The sequence below is a fragment of the Delphinapterus leucas genome, chromosome 10 (assembly GCF_059928025.1).
Source record: "Delphinapterus leucas isolate spDelLeu-1000000601 "Yukka" chromosome 10, BTC_Dleu_Yukka2, whole genome shotgun sequence".
Taxonomy (NCBI): domain Eukaryota; kingdom Metazoa; phylum Chordata; class Mammalia; order Artiodactyla; family Monodontidae; genus Delphinapterus; species Delphinapterus leucas.
This window is the reverse complement of record NC_143138.1, coordinates 12,829,345-12,850,793: the sequence shown is the minus strand read 5'-3', so window position 1 is coordinate 12,850,793 and position 21,449 is coordinate 12,829,345. Positions and strand designations below refer to the sequence as shown.

The window sequence follows — 21,449 nt, the reverse complement described above, 5'->3', positions numbered from 1 at the left end:
GAAATTTGCAGAATAGAAGGATTTGAGCAGAATGCATTTGTGGTTAGGAAAGACCAAAAAGAAAAAAAAAAACAAACCCAAACAACTAAACACACAAACAACAAACTTTATCTTCCATATATTCCATTTCAGTGGAGAGCATAGGGGATTAATCATACCGGAGATAGTATTCAATCTACTGGCATGTTTGTTATCCTATAAGTGAAGTATTGGGATGAGCAAGGTGAGAGGCATTGGGAGTTTCCAGATCCTGTTCAACAGGGTCCGTTGAGAACCTTTTAACTAAACATGGTACCCTGAATGACGGTCTTGGTACCCTGAATGACAGCCTTGGGGGTGGAATGCAAATGCTCCAAACTATAAATAAATATTAAATTCCAAACCCTACAGCAAAATAATGTGGACTTCCAAGGAAGTTTCATCGGTCTAGTTCAATGTATTTCTTGGAAACAGAGACCTCAGATGGAAGCCCAGTTCTGCTCACATATCTTGGTGACCTTGGACAATGTATCCACCCTCTTGAAATGAGTCACCTGTAAAAACACCACTATCTTGATGATGTCCGAGGTTGCTTGCAAATTTAAAATTCCACAGCTCACTCTAGTGAAGTTAATTAAATAATACTACCCTTTGATTCTTGCTGATCTGAATTTATCGTGTGCCCTTGGCAAGTCATCATTCGCAGGGGGCTCCCTGGACCAGCCAGTGTGAAGAAAAGGTGGCAGAGGCACCTGGGGTCCTCCTTCCTCCTGGCACTGATCTTGTGACTCAGCCCTTTGGTCAAGCGGGTCTTGCAGTATCTGGTTCGTAATTTATTCCCTTGCAGCATTACAGAAAACATGGCGCAGTGTTCTATGAATATAATATTCGAATAAACGAGATAGGTTTCTTTTGAATCATTGTCTTCTATTTTTCTGTTGGGGATCTCACTTCTTCTTTCTCTGTGCTTGCAGTCACTGTGTTATGGGTTATCTGCCAGTTCTTTAACCCTGTGGAGCCCCAAACTTTGTTTTATGTTGAACGGAACCCTTTCTTACTAAATGTCCCTTTTCTGAAGCAGAGCTGCAAATGACACTTTAAATGATGCTCAGATGTCACTCTTGTTAGCAGCTGGCTGTCTGCCTCAGAGCAGTGCATTATTTGGGTTTCATAACAGCATTTTTTTTCTCTTACAAATGTTAAATTACGAAGTGCAGGAAACCACATGAATGCGGCAGAATGAAAACGCAAACAGTGTTATCTGGAGATGCCAGTTTTATGATTCTCCTGGTGACAGTCTCTTCCCTGCAGTCAACATAGGAAGCCTCTCTACCTGTTTGGTGACAGCGTTGTAGTTCCTGTCTCCACCTGTCTTCTTGCCTTGTCCTGCTGAATTGGGAGTTTGAGTTAAGACGTCTGCAGGGGGCTGTCTCTTTCTATCCAAGTCCTGCCTGACCACCAAGCCCGGCTCATGTTCACAAAGTCTGCCCTGAATGCTCAGGACTTACTGACTGGCCTCTCCTTATGAGCTCCTGTAACAATTAGAGCCTGCATCTTAAAAAAAACAAAAACAAAACAAAACAAAACAAAACCAAACTCTATGGCTGTGCATTGCTTTGTGAGTTGCAGACTTGAGGGCAGGAATCAGATCATAGCCTGGTGGTTCTCAAAGGTGGTCTAAGCCCCAGCACCTCCCCCATCAGAATCACCTGGACGTGCGTATTAAAGCTGCAGATTTAGCAACCCCAGGCTCGATGAGTCAGAATTTCTGGGGTTGCTGAGCCCAAGAAACTCACTACAGATAGCTCTTGCGCACTGAGGTTTGTGAGCAAGTGTCTCAGGCTGCTTCTTCATCCTCCTCTTTGCCTCGTTGCCCACAGCAGAGGGTCCAGATCTGAGCACATAGTAGGTGCCCAGGAAATGCTTGCTTGTTGATCTAAGCAGCATCAAACCATGATAGTTGTAATATCTCTTCAATCTCCTGACCTTTCCGGATATGAAGTCAGCATATTCTCTGAAACCTGAGAAACCCCTTTTTGTCTAAATGTGTGAAGCGCTCCTCTAGGTCAGAGGCTCCTTTGGAAACCTTTTTATGTCTCTTTCTCTGTCACCAATTGACTCTTGACTGTCCCTGGTAATGGCAGTAACCCTTAGTAGAGCAGGGATATCAGCTGTGGGAGCTGGACTTGATGAGCTGACGGGACGGGCGAAGGCTCTGAGGATGAACGCAGTGCTGTGGTAACCTAGATGCTCTATCCTGGGCTCCCAAAGCCACACCTTCTGCCCTTGGCAGTTCGTTTTGAGTGGTGTTTCTTTCAGCTGTTAGGGCTAGCAGGTTGTCAGTTTGGGTGGCAGGAGAGCGGTCCCATCGCCGGAAGGGATAAAGTTAAGCTGCAGTGGACACACGTCACAGCACCCACAGTGGCGGCAGCAGATTCAGGATTTGAATCTAATGTTCACAGGTAGCCATGGTGACACTTGGCTGCCTCCTTCCCTCCTCCACTTGCTTGAGCAAGGGCTTGCCTGGGCTTCGATGACCCAGAAGAGATGTACAGGGTGGTGTCTGCTCCTGGTGCACCTCCTGAGGGGCCTTTGCTGGAGGATCCAGAACTGGTAGAATGCCTGACGGTTCGAGTCGGAAACCAAACAGAAGAACTCAAAGCCAGCCTACGAGGGAACAAGTAGGGGAATCAGGAAATTTATTAGCTGCTAGGATAACCACTGCCAAATGCATTAAACCCTTTTTATGCAGCTTTCTTTGACTCTTGCTTTGTCACAGCTTTTCTTAGCAAAGTTGTACCAAAGCTGAATAAAGTGTGTGTTCCCAGGTACATTCAAGCACAGTGACGGGGAAGCATCTTCCTCTCGGTCTCTTGTCTAATCTCGACTGCAGGAGGCGTGGTTAGCAGAAAGGTATACCAGAGTGGATTGGGATTGGGCTTTTTCTCAGATTCTCAGCGAAGGGAAGAAGAAAAAAACATGGGTTTCCAAAGCAACATTAAGGGCAAAAGAGGCATTTTAATATGTGCTTCATGGACAGCTGACTAGATTTTCATCTGCTTGGCTTCTTCCAGATATAAGTTGTTGATGTAAGTGTCTTCGAGCCGTTGTTAAAGGCTTTCAGGTGAAGGGATAACTAGGGAGAAAATTAAAGGCATGAGAAAGCACGTGATTTTTGCAAAATACCAGATGCTGGCATTGCTGTTTGGGAGGTCTTTATTTCCTTTTAAGCGGCCATCCGTGGTTGGAAAAGAGAAAAACTGTTTTTAAAAGAGCATTTGTCTAGTTAGAAACTATGTCACTTGTGTTGTTTACTGTGAGGCAGCCTTGAGAATTGCGGGGTTACCAAACGGCCACCTGAATCATGGGCCCTGCTTCTGGGAGGCAGATAGAAGAAAAGAGCCAGCCTAGTACCCTCCTTGAATGCCATCGCCGGAAAGCTCTTTAAATGCTTTCTAGCTCAGAGGAGTTAGTTACCCTTCACGTCCCTGAGCTGCTGTTCCGTAAAGCAGTACCAAGCACGCCTTCTGTGAGATGTGTTATAACTCACTCTTCTCCTGATACCATCACGGGCTAATAATCACGTCAGTCCTTCAGAGCAGCTGTGTGGTTTGGTATAACTGTGAGAGAAACCACACCGGTTCAGGAAATGCAGTGAATTGTCTTCTAATAGGCATCATCAAAGCTGATGTCGATTGACTTGGAAGGTACCCCTTCCTCGGTGAGAATTTGAGAGCTTCGAAGGGAGGTGTTTGCACTGCCTCAAAAGAAATTAGAACTAAACGGCCACATTTACACACTGTTGGAGTGAAAACGGAAACTTGCCCGCGTTCGTTCCTGCACGCGCTCTGCCGGAAGGCATCATCACCTCGTGGCATCATTACCAGCTCTGCTCGAATGACTAACATTGCTCTCCCCTCCTCGTCGGAGTTTAAGGTCATTGGTTTCCAACTTCCTCCCCGACAGCTCCAATTGGAATATTACAAAGGTGTCGGCAACTTGAGTCTAAACCTGTACTTGTCACTCACTCTCCTGTCTCCCTTTATGGATTCTTTGTTTAGAGAAACAGGATCGCCAACCAGCTCATCATCGATGCTGGTCACCTCCTCCTCTTCCTGTACTTCATCCCTTGACCACGTACTGCGGTTTTGCCTCTTAAATCTGTTACAGTCGACCCCTTCTCCCTGTCTCCTCGCCCTTGTTCTCTTTCAGGCTGTAGCATCATTTGCCTGGACCACTGCAGCCACTTCCAAAAGTGTATTCTTGTCTTAAATCTTTCTGTGTTCCGTTCGTCCTACTATTTTCAGAATTACTTTCTTAAAGGAAGGATCTGACTGAATTATTCCTGAAAAAACCTGACAGTATGCGGAAGTACGGAAGAGTGTTTCTAATACACTAAAGTTCATAATTCAAAATTGTCTAGACACACTGATTACAAAATAATGGTGAAAATGGTGCCTGTCAACAAAGACTAGTAGTAAATAAAGCAAAAATGGAGATGTTGACAATAAGAGGGCGATTGGTACTTCTTGTTTAAAAAATAATACTCTTGGTGTTTTCCGGAGTAATGAATGAATATGATGAAATGAAAGGAAACATTTAAAGGATTTTGTTAGCTTTTCCTTCCCTTTAAGATGAAATGTGAATTTCGTCGCATGACATTCGTGACCTCCTAGGAACTCATTATCAGCTTAGCCTTTAAATCTCATCTGTCATCCCTCCCATCTCTCCACACAACGCTTCCTTCGGTTCCGAACATACTGCGTATTTTAATAATCATGCCTTTCTTCATGTTGATTCTTCTGCATGAAATTCTGTGTCTCTGCCCAGTGGACTCCTCATTCATTGAGGCCTAATGGAAATGTCCCCTCTTCCTCTACATGTACTAGAAGTCTTTGTTTCTGTACTGTCTCTGTGGATGGCTCGTGAGGGTGGAGATCGGTTTATTTTAAACCTTGTATTCCAAGTCTTAAGCCCGTTCCTGCATATAATATAGCTTAATACATATTTATGGAAGGTGAGCAGAAAGGAAAGACTTCATTTATAGGCATACAAGTAATCCTTCAGGTGAGATGTAACATTTTTCAGATAAGCTCGGTGCTAATTAACTTGTAAAAATTATACAAAGTACATGTTTTTGGTTAAATAATTTTTACAAAAGTCATTGAATTCAGCATCAGACCATTTTCGCTAAACTGCTAGGGTAGATCTTTGGTGTTTGAAAATTCTAACGTCAGGGAGGATCACGTCAGCTTCTCAGTAGCCGTATTTGTGAAGTTACTAGAAATTGCCTTTTTTAACTGTTTTATGTCATGAAAAATCATATCGGCCAAATCAGAAATCCAAAGAAATAACACATCCAGTGCTGGCAACATAATATGAATATGTGGTATTTTTTTCCTAAGGGACTTTAAAAAGCCAAGACTGGATAACAGGAAAGGATTGATGTAACATTTTCAATTCCGAAAGTCTATTCTACTCTAGAAATACACTTGTTACTATTTTTTCATTTCTAAGAATTCTATTTGGTTAAAAAATCAAAGGAGAAAAAAATATCTTGGCTTAAATAAAATGAAAAGTCATCTTAAATTAATTTGGCATCCCTGAAAGTTCCTTTTCAAAGGGTGGAGTAGGATGGTTTTTTAGTATCACATGTTAAAAATGCCACTAAAAATCATCATTGCACTTGTTTGCAAGGAATTCAGAATGGGATTTGATGGGGATGAATGTATGAGGCGTGTTATGCATCTTTTTAAAGAATATTTTGTCGTCAGGGTAAGATTGTTTAATACTTGTATATTATTTTATAACATTGTGTATAATTTTTCCTATTAATGTTAGGTGATAGGTGATATAATTGCATAAAAATGCAAGAGGATCTATAGACAAATGATTAGAACTAATGAATTATTCAGCAAGGTTGAGGTTTGGCAGGTTTTTTGCATGATATTCTTACCCAATTTTCAGTTTTCTTGCCTATAAAATTATGCCAAAAGTTGAGCCATCATTAGATGACCAGATTAAGAAATTGGTCAGTCAACAACATTGAGCACTGACGAGATGTGTTATATACCACATCACTTCTCAGCCTTTCATGTTAGTTGATCTTTGTCTGTTTGCCACAGTGAAGAACCTTTGCCAAATTTTCTTCTTTTCCTGTCCTGAGCATTGCATTCATGTAAAAGCCCAGCCCTTCGGCTGTCTAGAAGATGCGTCCAGTAATAGACCAGGGCTTGCGTGAATGCATGCAGACTCGCCATTCACTGTTAGTTATTCTCTGGTGCACCGTCCACGGGGCTGCAGCGATGCCCCGTGACTGCTGCAGTTCATTTACCAGGAGGTACCGACTGTCGAATTGCCCTTTTGTGAGAGCCAGTACTCGAAAGCATCCTAAACACCTGGTGACAAAAACTCCAGCAGTCAGTAGACCACTGCAGTTTTCATTACAGCTTCAGGTGCTACCCAGGGTAGTAGGTGCTTCTGTTGAACTGCCCTCTGCAGACCATGTCTATGGGTCCATGGGGTGATACTGTGGCTGTAGTTTGCTGAGGTTGTTTAGCATTGGTGAGCACAAGCAGATGTGTCTGTAAGCTATAGTGGCCTCAGTTAGGAAGTCTCTTCCTGAGACTTTAAGGATCTACAGAACAGGATATCTTGATGGATCTGAAGTTTTAAAATCCAGCCCCGAAAGAACTGATTACGGTCATCATAAATTTGTTTTTTTTTACAGCATTTAACTGTATTACCCACAAATTCATATTTATTTTACACTCCATAAATTAGTTAACAGTGTATGCATAGACTGTTTTTTCTTTCTTTTTCTGGCCTTACTGTGCAGCTTGTGGGATCCTAGTCCCTGACCAGGGGTCGAACCCACGCCCCCTGCATTTGAATCACAGAGTCTTAACCACTGGACCGCCAGGGAAGTCCCATAGATTTTTAAAAATTACATGGTAAATTGTTACAAGGCTGTTGGGAAACAGTGTCATGCAATGTAAGAGCGTAGGTTCTAGAGGCAAACTTCCTGGGTTTGAATACACATCTGCCCCTTACTAGCTGTGTAATGTTCAGCAAGTAACTTAACCTCTTTGGGTCTTGGTTTATCCGTCCATGGAATAGGGAAAATAAAGCAGCATCTTTCAGAGTTGTGGGAACAAAATGAGCTAATGCACATAAAGCCGTAACAAAATGTTAGCTGTTATGATCATGTCACTTTCATGGTATTCACTTACACGGTTCCTCTTTCATGGTATTCACTTACACGGTTCCTCAGTTTGTAATAAAATGTTTCCAGCCTTCACCTTCCTTCAAACTGAGTTTATGAGTTTACGCTCAATTAGGGAAGGGGAAACTGGGGGTGAGCCCAGTTAGGGAAGGTGAGGAAATGCCGTGGGAACACAGAGGAGTGAGAGACTTGGTCTCTTTGGAGGTGGGGAGGACCTGGTGGAGGGGTTTTGGGCTAGATCTGGAAGCAAGGCTAGGGTCCCAAATGGCAGAGGCGGGAGCGGGGCGTTCCAGACAGGACGGAGAGTGACAGAGGTGAGAAGGGAGGGGCTGTGTGTGCCGGAGGAACCCTGGGGACTGGTTTGGTCCAGTGTAAGGTGTGTGAGGTGGAATAATGAGAGCTTGGGAGGAAAGACATTGATTTAATAATGATGAGGATAATAATAATTAATGTGAATTACTGATTGAATAGCCATCTCACACCAGCTTCTGAGATTGGTGCTTTACATAAATTAGCTCTGATTGCAATTCACTGCAACATAGTTATCCCCATTTTACAGATGAACAATTGAATTAATCTCATATTAAGGTTTGGAATTTTTTCTTAAGTGGTGGAGAGCCATTGAAGGTTTTGGAACAGAAAAAGGTCGTGATCAGACTTAGCAGTGATTTACTTATCTGCTGTTTGACTCTTAAGTTCCCTGAAATTAAAGACACATCGTACACATCCCCGTGTTCCCCACGAGCAGTAGCACTAGACCTTCAACCTGGTGGATAGTCCGTAAATACTGGTGGAGTCTCTTTTAATTTTTATTTATTTTTATTTTTTATTTTTTTGCGGTATGCGGGCCTCTTACTGTTGTGGTCTCTCCCGTTGTGGAGCACAGGCTCCGGACACGCAGGCTCAGTGGCTATGGCTCACGGGCCCAGCCGCTCCGTGGCATGTGGGATCCTCCCGGACCGGGGCACGAACCCGTGTCCCCTGCATCGGCAGGCGGACTCTCAACCACTGCGCCACCAGGGAAGCCCTGATGGAGTCTCTTTTAAAAGCTTTCTCGACAAAACTTGGGGGACACATTTTGTACATTTTACCTTTTAAAGAGAAAACGAATTTAAGAATACTTAATAAATCAATTTCTTTGTGTCTCTACCTATTTCATCTCATCTGATCCTCACCAGAAAATTTAAAGACAATGAGTATGACTTTTCCATTCAAGTTGTATGTCATTATAATGCGTGAGGTTATTGGTGCTGAAGAGTATCACACAGCTTATAGGAATAAAGCTAGGATTCGAACCCTGGACTCTCCCCCACCCCTTGCCTGTACTCTGCCATCACGCCCTCCCTCTGTCGAGCCACTTCTGATTTCCAGTCTCCACTAGGGTTGTCCCTTCCGCTGGTTTAAAGGGCACTTTGTTAGCACTCTGCTGCTTTCAGAGAAACTAAAGCCCTGCAAGGACCTAATCTACTTTGTTGGAGTTGATGGGAAAGAAATTATTTTCAACTGTCCTCAGGACCAGCATCCTTCTAAATGACCCTGCTGGCAGGTGGTCATTTCTAGGAGCCCGTCAATTTAGCCACTTGTGCAAGAGCCTGGTGTCCTCTGTTGGGTTGGTGTGTAGAGTGAACTTGTCCTTCACAGTAAAATAGAGTTTAGGAGTGAGCACACTGCAAGAGCCTTAAATGCTTTGCTTCTTCTACTTGATTGAAACCAAATTTATGATACTAAAAACACTTAGCAACTGGCCCAGAGCAGCGTTTGCTTCCAAATGCTGCCTGGAATTTGGAGTGACATTTAGTGAAAGGGAAAGTTCAATTCCGACTATCAAAGGTAATGGCCAGTGAACCTACAAGCACATATTATGCAAATTCAACCTAAATCTGTATTTATTAACTTGACAAATTTTGGAGCGGTTATCTGCTCTATGAAATTGAGTAAGATCCTGCAACATATCAGATCATCCGCTTAACGCATTTAAATCAGGACTTCTGAATATTTGGCACCCATGCTGGTGCCGACGTTTGGAGGTTTAAGGTCAGCTGCCGCTGTACCCCCTTTGCAGGAGTGGACATTTATTTCCTGGTGAGCATCCACACTGGTCTCACCCCTTTCCTCGCCTGTACTACTCTCATCCACTTGGGAGAGTCAATGAACCGGCACTACTCTGTCTTGGGGACCCAGCCATCAATCCAGCACGTGTCCTGAATTTTATTTTTAAATATATATATATGTATATATTTAATTGCAGTAAGTTTATATAGCGTAAAATTGGCCACTTTAAAACAATTTTTTTTTTTTGCGGTATGCGGGCCTCTCACTGTTGTGGCCTCTCCCGTTGCGGAGCACAGGCTCCGGACGCGCAGGCTCAGCGGCCATGGCTCACGGGCCCAGCCGCTCCACAGCATGTGGGATCTTCCCGGACCGGGGCACGAACCCGCGTCCCCTGCGTCGGCAGGCGGATTCTCAACCGCTGCGCCACCAGGGAAGCCCTAAACAATTCTAAGTGTACGAGTCAGTGGTATTAAGTACATTCACAGTATTATGCAACTATCACCACTGTCCATTTCCAGAGCTTTCTCATCTTCCCAAACAGAAACTCTGTACCTGTGAACCACTAACTCCCTGTTCCTCCCTTTCCCCAGGTCCTAGTAACCTCTACTCTACTTTCTGCCTCTGTGAGTTTGCCTACTTTGGGTACCACTTATACCTAGAAATCATACAATATTTGTCCCTTTGTGTCTGACCCTTAATTTGATTTTTAGCACAGTGTTCCACATATTCTTTTTGTGTGTATTTTCAATACTGTATTGTATCAATAATCATCAATAAGATATAATTCTAATTTCAGAAACTAGATCCTATAAGAATATGGGTAAATAGAAAATATGGAAAAAATGGTTTTCTCATGAGTAACTGAAGAAAATAACATATCTAAGACAAAAATCAAACTCCTGTGAGTTTCACATTCCCTCTTTGGCACAGATTCTTCCTCACTTTGGTTTTAGCCCCTCTTGGGCCTGAATCCTTTGCAGAATTTCTGCAAGCAGGCTTGCATTTCTGTAATGCCTACTAACAAGAGTTCAGAATGTTTTAGATTCCGTCTTTTGACCGACTTGCCTTTTCTTCTTCTTTTGGGCGATTTTTAAACTACTCATTCTGTCTACCTGCCTCTGTCCAACAACAGGCAGAAACACGTGACGGCTGATCTTGGAAAAATTGGTGAATCGTAGCCCTCCACTTGCGGTGATATTACGCAAAGCAGAAGTATTCCTTTTTGCATAGAAGCAGAAGCAGTGTCATTTTACTGCAGCAGTGAAATTGTAGTAGAGATGAACATAATTCATCTTCTATTTACATCTTTAATGAGCCACAATTAAAAGTAGTGAGTTGACGTGTCAGAGCGATTGGTTTATTTTCAGATTTCTATTCTAGCCGCGGCTGCTGATCTAAGCGGTACTCCACTGGCACCCTGGAGCTCGGAGAGCCTTAAGAAAGAAAGCCCGGAAAGGGCTAATCTACTTCCTGAAAGTTAATGAAACAGTAATGACTTTCTGCTGGCCTAAGGTAGACATTTGCCTCTAATCCCAGAGGCCTGTGATTCTCCAATCTTCTTTCAGGGTACATCTTTTCTTCTGGTGCAGGGGCTCTGTGGATTGATTTCAAGTTGAGGCGCTCAGAGACTTTTCTCTCTTCTCATTTTCTCCGGCCGTAAGTAAGGTGCACTGGAGGGCTCTCCCTGCACTGGGTTCCTGGCGCAGGGCAGAGTGTGTCGTAAAATGGCCCTTTCACCAGCCGTGCCTGAGCCCAAACCTAAGCTCGTTGATTTCAGGGACACCGTTCCTCCCCCTGTCATCCACATTTCATTGTAACCACTGAGTTTAGTTACATGGTGACACTGATCTGAGATACCCTCTCAGGAACCTTTAGATGGGTTTCCAGAGAATAGGCCTCACTGCATAATCAATTACTGTGGATGATAGGTTTTCCTGCCACGGTAGTAAAGCCACATACTGGAATTCTTTTAACAGCTCATCTAAAACATACTGTTTAAACATTTCTGCTGTGGCCATCTGAACTCAGCAAAAATGTGTGCAGAAGTATTTATGATACACTTGATGTTGAAGAGGACTGTAATGAACTATGTAGAGCTTGGCCATTTACAAGTGTCTCCCCGCTTGTGATGGTCACATATATGCCGAGTGTCTTACGGACCAGGCACGGTTGTCTCGAAGCTAATGCTACTTCAGCTTCAAAGCCTCTCACTTGTACAGGCACCTTCTAAGGCCTGGTATCTAATTTTATGAACTCTTTTTTAAAGACCCACTCCTCCCCCTATTCACCCCTCCATCCCTTGCCTAACTTTATACGCTTCAGACCCTGCAAACTAGATCCACCTCTGATTAGGAATATATGTAAATGTGCTTATCTGTATATTAATTAAATATATTCATTTCTCCTTCATACTAATATATGAAATTCCTCTGAATCTGCCAGTCCACAAAATAGGAAAATTAAGAGGCTGGGCATAGCCTTTCATACCTTCACCAGTTGTTTCCAAGGAAATTTATATCTTGGACACTTAGCAAATAAGGATATGTTTAACTGATAGGAACTGTTTCCTAACTTCCCCAAACTGATGACTAACAATTATGATTCACATATTCCTGGGAACCTCTGTCCCCCCTGGCTTGCCATTTGCCTGGAGCATGTACAGTGTATCAGAGTTTCTCAGGAGTTTTTAGTAAAATTGAACTATATCGCTTTTTTTCTTGTTCCCCACGCCACCTAAAGAGAAACTAATTTAATGGCTATTTCGTGAGACATTTTATCCTAGCGTGACATGGTTACTTGAAGGTAAATTCTTTTCCCTACTGAGCAGTTCCTTGTTTCAGGTAACTATGATTTGAGAAGCAGCTGTTCATTTCTAGTGTGCTAAATTAGCTTCTTCCTTTTCCAAAGAGTTCTTTTATTGTTCCCAGTCTGTTGTTAGGTGTAAAAGCTGATTACTTCAGATTATTTTTTTAATGCACCTGGAATTCAAGGCATGACATTGGCTGCTGAATTAGCACTTAGAGAAAGACTCCAAGAAAATATACGCATTTTTTAAAAAAAGAATAAAGTATCTGTCTATAAAAAGGGTTTTAAATGAATCGTGATATTATTTATTAGCCATTTAACTTTCTTACTAGTCAAGAATCTCAGGGAGATATGGGGTCATAGACTATGAAGGGTGACTGACAGTTGGTGTGGGCAGAAGGTCGCTACGTGTGATGCAGGGCAGAGTGACCGCAGGGTACAAAGAGCCAAGTATATTTTGTCCTCCCAAAGCAAGGAGGCCTGTTCCAATGGCCTGCTTGACAACAAAACTTACCTTGATGACTTAGCAGCCACAGTGAAGGGCTGGGAAGGGGGAGAAGCAAGCAGGCAGGATGCTGCAGAGTTGGAAACTAGATTGCTTTGGGAGGAGGGGACTGGTCACACAATCCAGGTCTCAGTTCCTGCAATGCCACTACTTGTGTGACCTTTGGAAAATTACTAACCTCCCTGGAACAGTTTCCTCCTCTTTAAGAGGAGGGCAGTAGTAGCCTGGATAATCCTTGGAAGTTCCCTTTGCCTGGGACATTCTGTATCTGAAGATTAAGAGACATCTGACTTACAAGGGAAATGAAAATGGTAAGAACAGAAGTGGAGCAGGTGGAAGGAAGGCAGGAGTTAGTGGTGGTCTAGAACACAGGTGGGAAATACCCCCGGTGTAAATTCAGGTGGATGTCTCTCTCCGTGGGCAGGTGGCTTTTACTGGGTGAACTGAGCACTGCCTGAGGTTAGAGTTGAGACCTGGGGTAACTAACTTGCACCTGGAAAACACCTTTCAAGGAACCGTATTTCCCTTGCATGGCCTGAGCTCCTTGCCCTTCCCCCAGCACAGAAGGCTTAGGTTTGTCTTAGTGCTCAGTGCTGGGCTGGCTTCCTTGCTATCTTCTCGACTTTTCTTCAGTCATATCTTCAGGATGCTTCTGGAGATGTTCATAGGCCACAGTAGATTTTCTTTCTTGTTTTGAAGCCCTCTTACAATTCATTTCTCTGCAGGTTCAGAAGTATTTATTTATCTTACTACTTTCCTGCTTAAAGAATCAGATACAATTATATTTGCTTTTGCCTGAACTCACACATATGATTGAGCTTTTGTAATCAGCAGTGTAGGTTGAGTCTGAAATACCTGAGTCCTTGCCAAGTTGCTACTTATTCAGTTAACACTTACTGAACTCCTGTCACATCCTTAGTTTCAGGGCCCTGTGTAAGAATAGCTCCTTCTCTCAAGAGTTTAGTAATCAAGTGGTGGAGACCAGTACAATTGTAAGCACAAGTAACAGAGTAACAGTAATAATAGTCACGCTGTTGAAAGCGGTAGACGTTTTCTGAGTACTTACCACGTACGGGAATACTGAATACTGTGCTAAGCTCTTTGCATGCCCTAAGTGCGTGTGTCCATGTACACACACACACACACACACATTAAAAATAAATGTTTAAGGCTTCCCTGGTGGTGCAGTGGTTGAGAGTCTGCCTGCCGATGCAGGGGACGTGGGTTTGTGCCCCGATCCGGGAAGATCCCACATGCCGCGGAGCGGCTGGGCCCATGAGCCATGGCCGCTGAGCCTGCGTGTCCGGAGCCTGTGCTCCACAACGGGAGAGGCCACAGCAGTGAGAGGCCCGCGTACCGCAAAAAATAAATAAATAAATACATGTTTAATTCTCACAGCATAGGGATTCTTGTTATCTGCCTTCTACAGATGAGGAAACTGAGGCCCAGAAAGGAGAAGTAACTTGCCCAAAGTTACACATTAGTCATGAGTTGGATTAACATTTTCATTATAGAGACATCTATGTCAGTGGGAAATAAGAGCTAAGTCTATTGTTTGTGTGGATGCCAGAACTACACAGGGTTCGCTTGGATGGGATTAAGGGAGAAGGTGGTTTAAACTGTGTTTTATAGGAAGAAAGAGTCATGATGGTGTGAAGTGGAGGACAAAGGGGCATTTCAAGCTGGAGATGATTGCTTGTGAGGATTGGACATACAGAAGCTGGACAACAAATAGGTTTGTTTAGTTAGAGTGAAGGACAGCCTTCCCTATGATGGCAGCTGGGTGATCAGAATCCAACGAGTGAAGAGTTATTTTGTGAGCTGTGGTGTAGGCACTGCCGGAATTAGTAGCAGGTCAACACCTTATAAAGTCTCTCCAGAGAGTAAAGACATGTTTCTAAACGAAATGTGTTAGTCTGTAAAGCAAAGTGCAAGCATTAATGTCCTACCCTTAGGAGATTTCTCCTGGGGTTCTCTCTACCAGATGACGTGAGCTTCACACCCTGGCTTTGAGCTGTCACCATCTTTGCTTCAGTTTCCATTAATTAGCTCCGAGTCTTAGGTCTAATCGCTTGAAGCTGCTCAGGGTACTCGCGCCAACCCCCCAGACAGCGTGGGATATTTGCCTTTTCCGACATGTCCATCTCACCCTGGCAGCCACGTTACACACTCTAGTGAGGCAGGTGCCTCTCGGGGAGGGGTGTGTCACAGCATCTGTTGGCAAACACAGAACACAGTGGCAGCCCCTTGAGGGCTCCGGATGGTAGGCTTTGGGTCAGGGATTTAAACTTGGGTGACCTGGATTTGCGGGTGCTTGGGGAAAAAAATTAAAATGAGGAATTGTAGGTGTAGTAGGTCATGTTTGTTTCCAAGGTTTTTCCCTCCAAAACTGGAAAAAGAGAAAAAAAAAAAAGCATTGGGAGGGATTTCCCCAGGCTTGTCAATGGCTGGTTTGTCTAATTGATTAATTAACTAATTACTTTGTTTATAATCTTCCTTGTTTGGAAAAGATTTATGGCAGTGCCTTAACTCTAAATCTATCAAACAAGAAAATCTTACGAAGTGGCCAAGTTAGCTATCCATGCCTCTTTTTAAATGTTTCTTTATAACAAAATGACCGTCTATCAATAAAAGATTCTAAAAATGAGTACTTAATGTACTGACAGTTCTCATCTATTTTCCACTTTAAAAAAAATATGCTTTTCCTTTAACCTTCAGATTGTCTAGCAATTTCACATCTTCTGGTTTCTGTAGAGGTTGGTGTTTGTGTCCCGCCTTTTGGAGCGCCGTGAATGCAGCACTGCTGTGCACACCTCTGAGTGCGGGACTCTTACTGCCTCCCCAGCCCCGGGCTTCATTATCTAGTCTTGGTCTGCTTTGTTGCTTGGTTCCCTGGAAGCTTAAGTGGTTCTGGGTCATTGACAAAAGTCTTGCTGGTAGGAATTCAGTTCAGAAGAAATTCAGGAGAGCAAAGACTCAGTGTTTTCCTCCTGCCCACCAATCTCATGGAAATAATAGTGTAACCTAGCATTTACCTCCTGCCTTAATTTATCAGGCATGTTGCCACGTGCATCCTGTTAACAGCTGTCTGTGTGCCTGTAGCAGTATTCACAGAGGAGCAAATTTTGCAGGCCACCCTTATGGGGTGACAGGACCGACTCAGTCCCTCCCCCACTGCCCCAGGAGGGATGCCTCCAGCCTGTGGGACACAGGCCAGGGGCTGGGGCTTATGTGAGGAGGCCTTGAGGAAAGAACAGTGATTAGGGGAAGTACACTCTTGGGCGACCAAAGAAAGCAGAAAAGGAAGGAACTTTACCCTTTCCTGGGCACCCCACTAGGAGCATTACCTATAACCTCCTATTTAAGCCTCAAAACCACCCCAGGAGATGAGCGTTACTTGCTGCCTTTGTTTTACAGATGATACAAGACAAAGGTTAAGTAAAAAGATAAATAGCTACTGTGTGAGATATAGAACAAGGATTCGAAACCAGCTCTGTCTGACGTTAAACTCACACTCTATTTTCAAGCATTAGAGGTTTTCATCTCTTCTTCTTTCCTCCTGATGTCAAGTTTTAGTTATTTGATGGAGAATTCCTCAAAGGATGTATAGGGGAAATGAGTAAAGGTAGCTGAAACAAAACTGTTATTGATTGACCATTCTAATGAAGGTGTGTGGCTGAGATGGGAGTTTTACAATCAATCACCTTGGGATTTCAGAGCACTGATTTTAATAATTGAGAACTAAGGAAGGGAGAGTCCTGTAGAAATGTGGATCATGAAACCAAGAATCTGACTGAGGAGTGGTGAGGAGGGAATCCAGTTGACTTCAGAGATTGATGGAATGTCCAGTGAGACCTCCAGGGTAGATGGAGGACAGATGATTTAGCTTTGGACTGATTTGGGATTTCAACTTGTGACACCGGTGTGATTTGAATACTTTGCATTTGCATTTCAAGAGCTGGCCAGAGTGTGGCACCGATATCCGGGGGTCTCAGGTGGCAAATGTAGGTGCCACTGCATGGGAACAGATAGTAATATTTACACACAGGGGTTGCCAGATGTACCCATCTTCCCAGACCCATCTCTACCTACACAGGCACTGTGTACCTTCTGAAGCATTATGGTCATGATACCGCCAGAGTTTGGACCATTTGATGTTCAGGGCAGTGGAAAGAAGCATGGGCTTGGGGTCCATGAGGGAGACGAGAATTCAAATCCAGCCTCCATTTGTTAATAACCATGAGAACCCGGGGCAAGCGACTTCATTCTCTCAACAATGAACCTGGGATAATAATCATGCCTCATAGGACTTCTACATGTAAAGTAGTCAGCACGTAAATGTGCCTAATTATTATTATCATCTAAGAGTATATATTATTATTATCTAAGAGCAACTAAGGGCACAGGTGGTCTTTTTCATTGAGATCATAAAAGCTATGGTATACCAATGAAAGGGTCCCTCATGATTCAGTGAGAGAAATCCTTGACATTTCTGTACTGCAAAAATGCAGATGACTGCTTGGGGCATTTCAGGCGGACATATAAGTCATTGCCATTAATTGTCATTTACATAATGAAACCTCTCTAATGTCATTTCTATTAAAAGCCATACTTCTAAGTATCAGTCTGCCCGTTTCGTATTTAGAATCATTCTATGAACAGATCCCTTTTATTGGCTTGTCTTCTTAATATCTTCTGACGAGTATCATCTCCTTACTTCCTATTCTAGTGTTTCTGATTTCCTAAACTCTTGGAATGTTAGTTTTCTACGTAAGAAGCTCATTTTTAATAATGCATTATTTTAATGTCAGAACTTGGGAGGTATGATCCTTGCTTGTTTTCTCTGGTGCAGATTTACAGATGAGCATATAGTGCTCTGCCCAGCATGGTACTTGGAGATCTAGGCTCTCTATACCTTTATGCATTGAAGTGATTGCTTCTATCAGCTTTTCTCTAACAAATCCCCTCTGAGTCAACCTGTACAGTACTTCAGCGTATGTTTGTGTGTACATTTGGCCCACACTGTCCTGTACTCACTTAGGCCCTTGGATTTCTTTATCTGTATGTGAGATATATTGTTAAGTGATAAGACTGATTCTTTAAATTGGCCTCACAACTTCCGCTTAACGACAGAATGGCTTGTGTCCTCCTTTGGGAAGAACTCTTGGGGCATATGTGGTTTTCTCCTGTTTGCCTCTGACCCCCAGCAGGAGAGTCACAAAATACAGAGGGGCCCAAATGCTTACTGAAGGAATGAATGAGTGAGCGAGACCTGGCGTTTGCCCATAGTTGGAAGGAAGTTGCCCCAGTAAGAGGAGTTCTAAGACCCAGTCTAGGTCCGTGATTCTGTCAGTATGGACATGGCTTATCGGACAGGAACATGGAAGGCACTCTCCCAGGAAACATTCTCATCCTCACCTTGATAATATCTAATAAATGGTCAGGATATTTTAAAAAATCGCTTTTTCCGCTAGAGGTTATAGAGGCTCTAAGCAGGCAACATTGTTAAACATTTTTTAAACACTGGGTTTTTATTTTAAAGAAAACCTTCCTACTTGTCTGTTTTTGAAATATGGCTTTACTAATTAGTACTCTTTTTATTGCCTCATCAGAGGCAGCTTCAGAGAAACAGGGATTTTGATAAGAACATGAGGGTGTCTCATGGACTTTAGCAAAGGGTGGGGCAGCTGGGCCTTAGGTACTGGAAGACAAAGCAAAACAAAGAAACCAAAACCCAGAATCAACAACCCACGGTGTATCTGGGGTTTGAATCATATAGTATGAACAGGCCTGCTCCCACCTGTGTGTTTAGGCAATTTCCAGAAAAACAGATGCTGAACAGACAGTCCAGTGTGTGCCTGTACTGAGGCTGTACCAAGGTTGTGTGATTGTGTCTTTATCTTTACTTGTACTGCTGTTGAAGATTTTGTGATCATTAGTGCCAGTATTGCTGGAGGAGAAAAATCATTTAAGATGTCTATCGTTCTGTTGTGGTAATTTCTGTTTGCAGGGCTCATTAACATCTTTGCTCAGAATGATCAGTTCTTTTCTGGTTAGAATATGCTAAAATCACCCTATGTGTGGAGCCATTCATCAGCCTTTTCTTGTTTCTCCTTCACCTCTCTTCAGCTTGCTTCCACGAGTTGATCTTCCCCACATGCTGGGTGGTCCAGTGGAGCTGAGTGGCAGTGTCTGTCCCTTTTGTGATAGGAGATTTGCTGGGAGAGCATCTTGTACTTGGATGTTGGGTGATGTTAATGCAGTGGTTCAAGAAGCAGATGGAAAGTGATCGAAGAGCCTCCTGTACTGGCTGAATGTCGTGAAGGAAAAGCAGACACACCTCCCTGTGGTTTCTGTCATATCCTAGAAGGCTGCCTTGAGTTCATCACATGGCTTCATACAGTTCTAGGTCACCTGAAACTTAGAGCTTGTGTGATCTCAACTGCTACCTTAAAAGGAGGAAACAGACCTGAAGAAGGAAAATGGCTTGACCAAGAGTTCAGACTGGAACCAGAAATGTGTAGATGGGCTCCTGGTTCCTGTCCTAGCACTCTCTTTCTGCTACTTCACATTGTCTTTCCAAAATGACTGTTTACAGGGCAATAGCTCTGTCCCTAGCAGGTACTCGGCATCTCTAATCGTCTGCCAGGGCTGCCATAACAAAGTACCACAGACTGGGTGGCTTAAACAACAGACATTTATTTTCTTACAGTTCTAGAGGCTGGAAGTTTGAGATCAAGGTTTCAGCAGCGTTCTTTTTCCTGAGGCCTCTCTCCTTGTCTTGTAGACGGCCATCTTCTCCCTGTGTCTTCCCATGGTTTTCCCTCCCTGTCTGTGTGTTCTGATCTCCTCTAATGACACCAATTATATTGGACTAGGACCCCACCCATGTGACCTTACTTTACCTTAATTATCTCTTTAAAGGCCCTCTCTCCAAATACAGTCCCATTCTGAGGAACTGGGAGTTAGGACTTCAACCTAGCAAATTGGCAGGGAGGGGCGGGAAGGTTGGGGGGCAGGGGGGTTGCACAACACAGTTCAGCCCATAACAGTATCTGTAAATGGACTTGATTCATTCCTTGAATTCATAATTGATTGATTATGGATTATATTCATCACCCAGTCTTTAAATGACCATTTCAACAGGCTTTTCAGAGGCCGATTTTACCATAATATGCAGCCAGCGAATTTAAAATGCTAATGTCATAAATGTTTTTAATTACTCACTCTGCAACAGGCATTGTGCACACAGGACTTTCTCCCGGCCTTTTTTGAGGCTAGGGTCTGTCAGGGAAGGCAGATTCCTTTCAAATATTCCATGGGGGCAAGTTTGCATTAGGGTCGGCTGGTCATTTGCCTTTCAGTGGGTATTGGAGAATTCGTGTGTCTGGGACGCTGGTTCTAAGGAGGAAAGCATCAGAAGGTATCACTGTGTTCATTCCAAATATGTTTTCGTGGCCAGAATGCTCACTCAGTAACTGGATTACTTCTGTGTGTTCAGTGCATTTTTTTTTTTTTTTTTTTTTTGGAGAGGGAAAATCTGCTATTTTTACACCTAGTAGTGTTCTGAAGGCTCCATGATAAAACGGTTCTACACTGAACCCCATCTGTCTCTCTCCCGGGCCCACGTCTTAGTCATATTTTTGTCCTGAATGTCTGGGTGGAATGCGTGGCATTTAGTAGGTCTTCAGTAACTATTTGCTGAATAAGTGTGTGTAAATTGAAAAATCGCCTACTATTACTAGCTTTCTGCACGGGATACGTGCCTTGCCTCCCCAGAAAGATTGTGGGCTTCTGAGCAGGAACACGGTGAGTCACACACACAGTTTGTGTGACTCAGTGCCTTGTAATTGACAGGTAGGCTATGGTAACTCCTCAAGCCCCTTGAGAGTGGCTGGTCATCCCTGCATCAGGGACCATGGAAGATTCTTAGAGCAAAGATGGAAAAAACGGATACAAGTTATTGCACAGACATACATTAAAAACATAATCTGTGCAAGATAGACTGACAGACATAGAAAACAAACCTACGGTTACCAAGGGGGAAAGTGGGGTAAGGGATAAATTTGGAATTTGGGATTGACAGATACACACTACTATGTATAAAAGAGATAAACAAGGAGTTACTGTATAGCACAGGGAACTATAGCGAATATCCTGTAATAACCTATAATGGAAAAGAATCTGAAAAAGAATATATGTAGTATATTATATATATAATATATATATAACTGAATATATATATATAACTGAATCATTTTGCTATACACCTGAAACATTGTAAATCAACGATACTTCAATTAAAAAAAATAAAAATTTAATTTAAAAAATCATCTCGAGGAAAAAAAATGTAATCTGTGCAATTTACGCTCTTTTAGATTTATGGACAGAAATTAACATTCATTCCTTGCCCCCTGGGGGTAGACAGGACTCTCTTCTCCACTTCTGCTGTTATCACAGCTGTCTTCATTATAGACTCCCAGAGAAGTGAATTAAGGTGAACTTTGAAAGAAGGAAGAGATGTAGCTCACTTGATGGATGTGGGAGTGGGAGTGGGAAGGTTGTTCTAGGCATAAAGATGGCATCAAAAAAGGCTAGGCTGTTTTTCCATTTCCAGTCACCGTTGACAGTTTTTATCGTTTAACATTTTTCAAAGTGTCCTCTGAACCTCAGTGCTGTTCAAAACCAAGTATTGCATGGTAGAGATTATGTCAGAGAATAAGAGATGCATTATGTGATCAGTGGCAGAAACAAAGGTTGAAGCTGCAGTGTGATGAGAATTTAAACATACAGAAAGTCAAGTCAAAAAATTCAGGAGTTAAACTGCAGGCGTGACTCAGTCCCCTCGGGCATATGGTAGTAGCATTTTCTGAATCGTGGCAT

General features: G+C 43.1%; 1 protein-coding gene across 1 annotated transcript in view; it reads left to right on the top strand.

Annotated features, from left to right (window-relative positions):
* The window catches only part of LOC149748138 (uncharacterized), a 145,719-nt gene that overhangs the window by 98,434 nt on the left and 25,836 nt on the right, over nt 1–21,449 (top strand). The gene's annotated exons all lie outside the window — the stretch shown is intronic.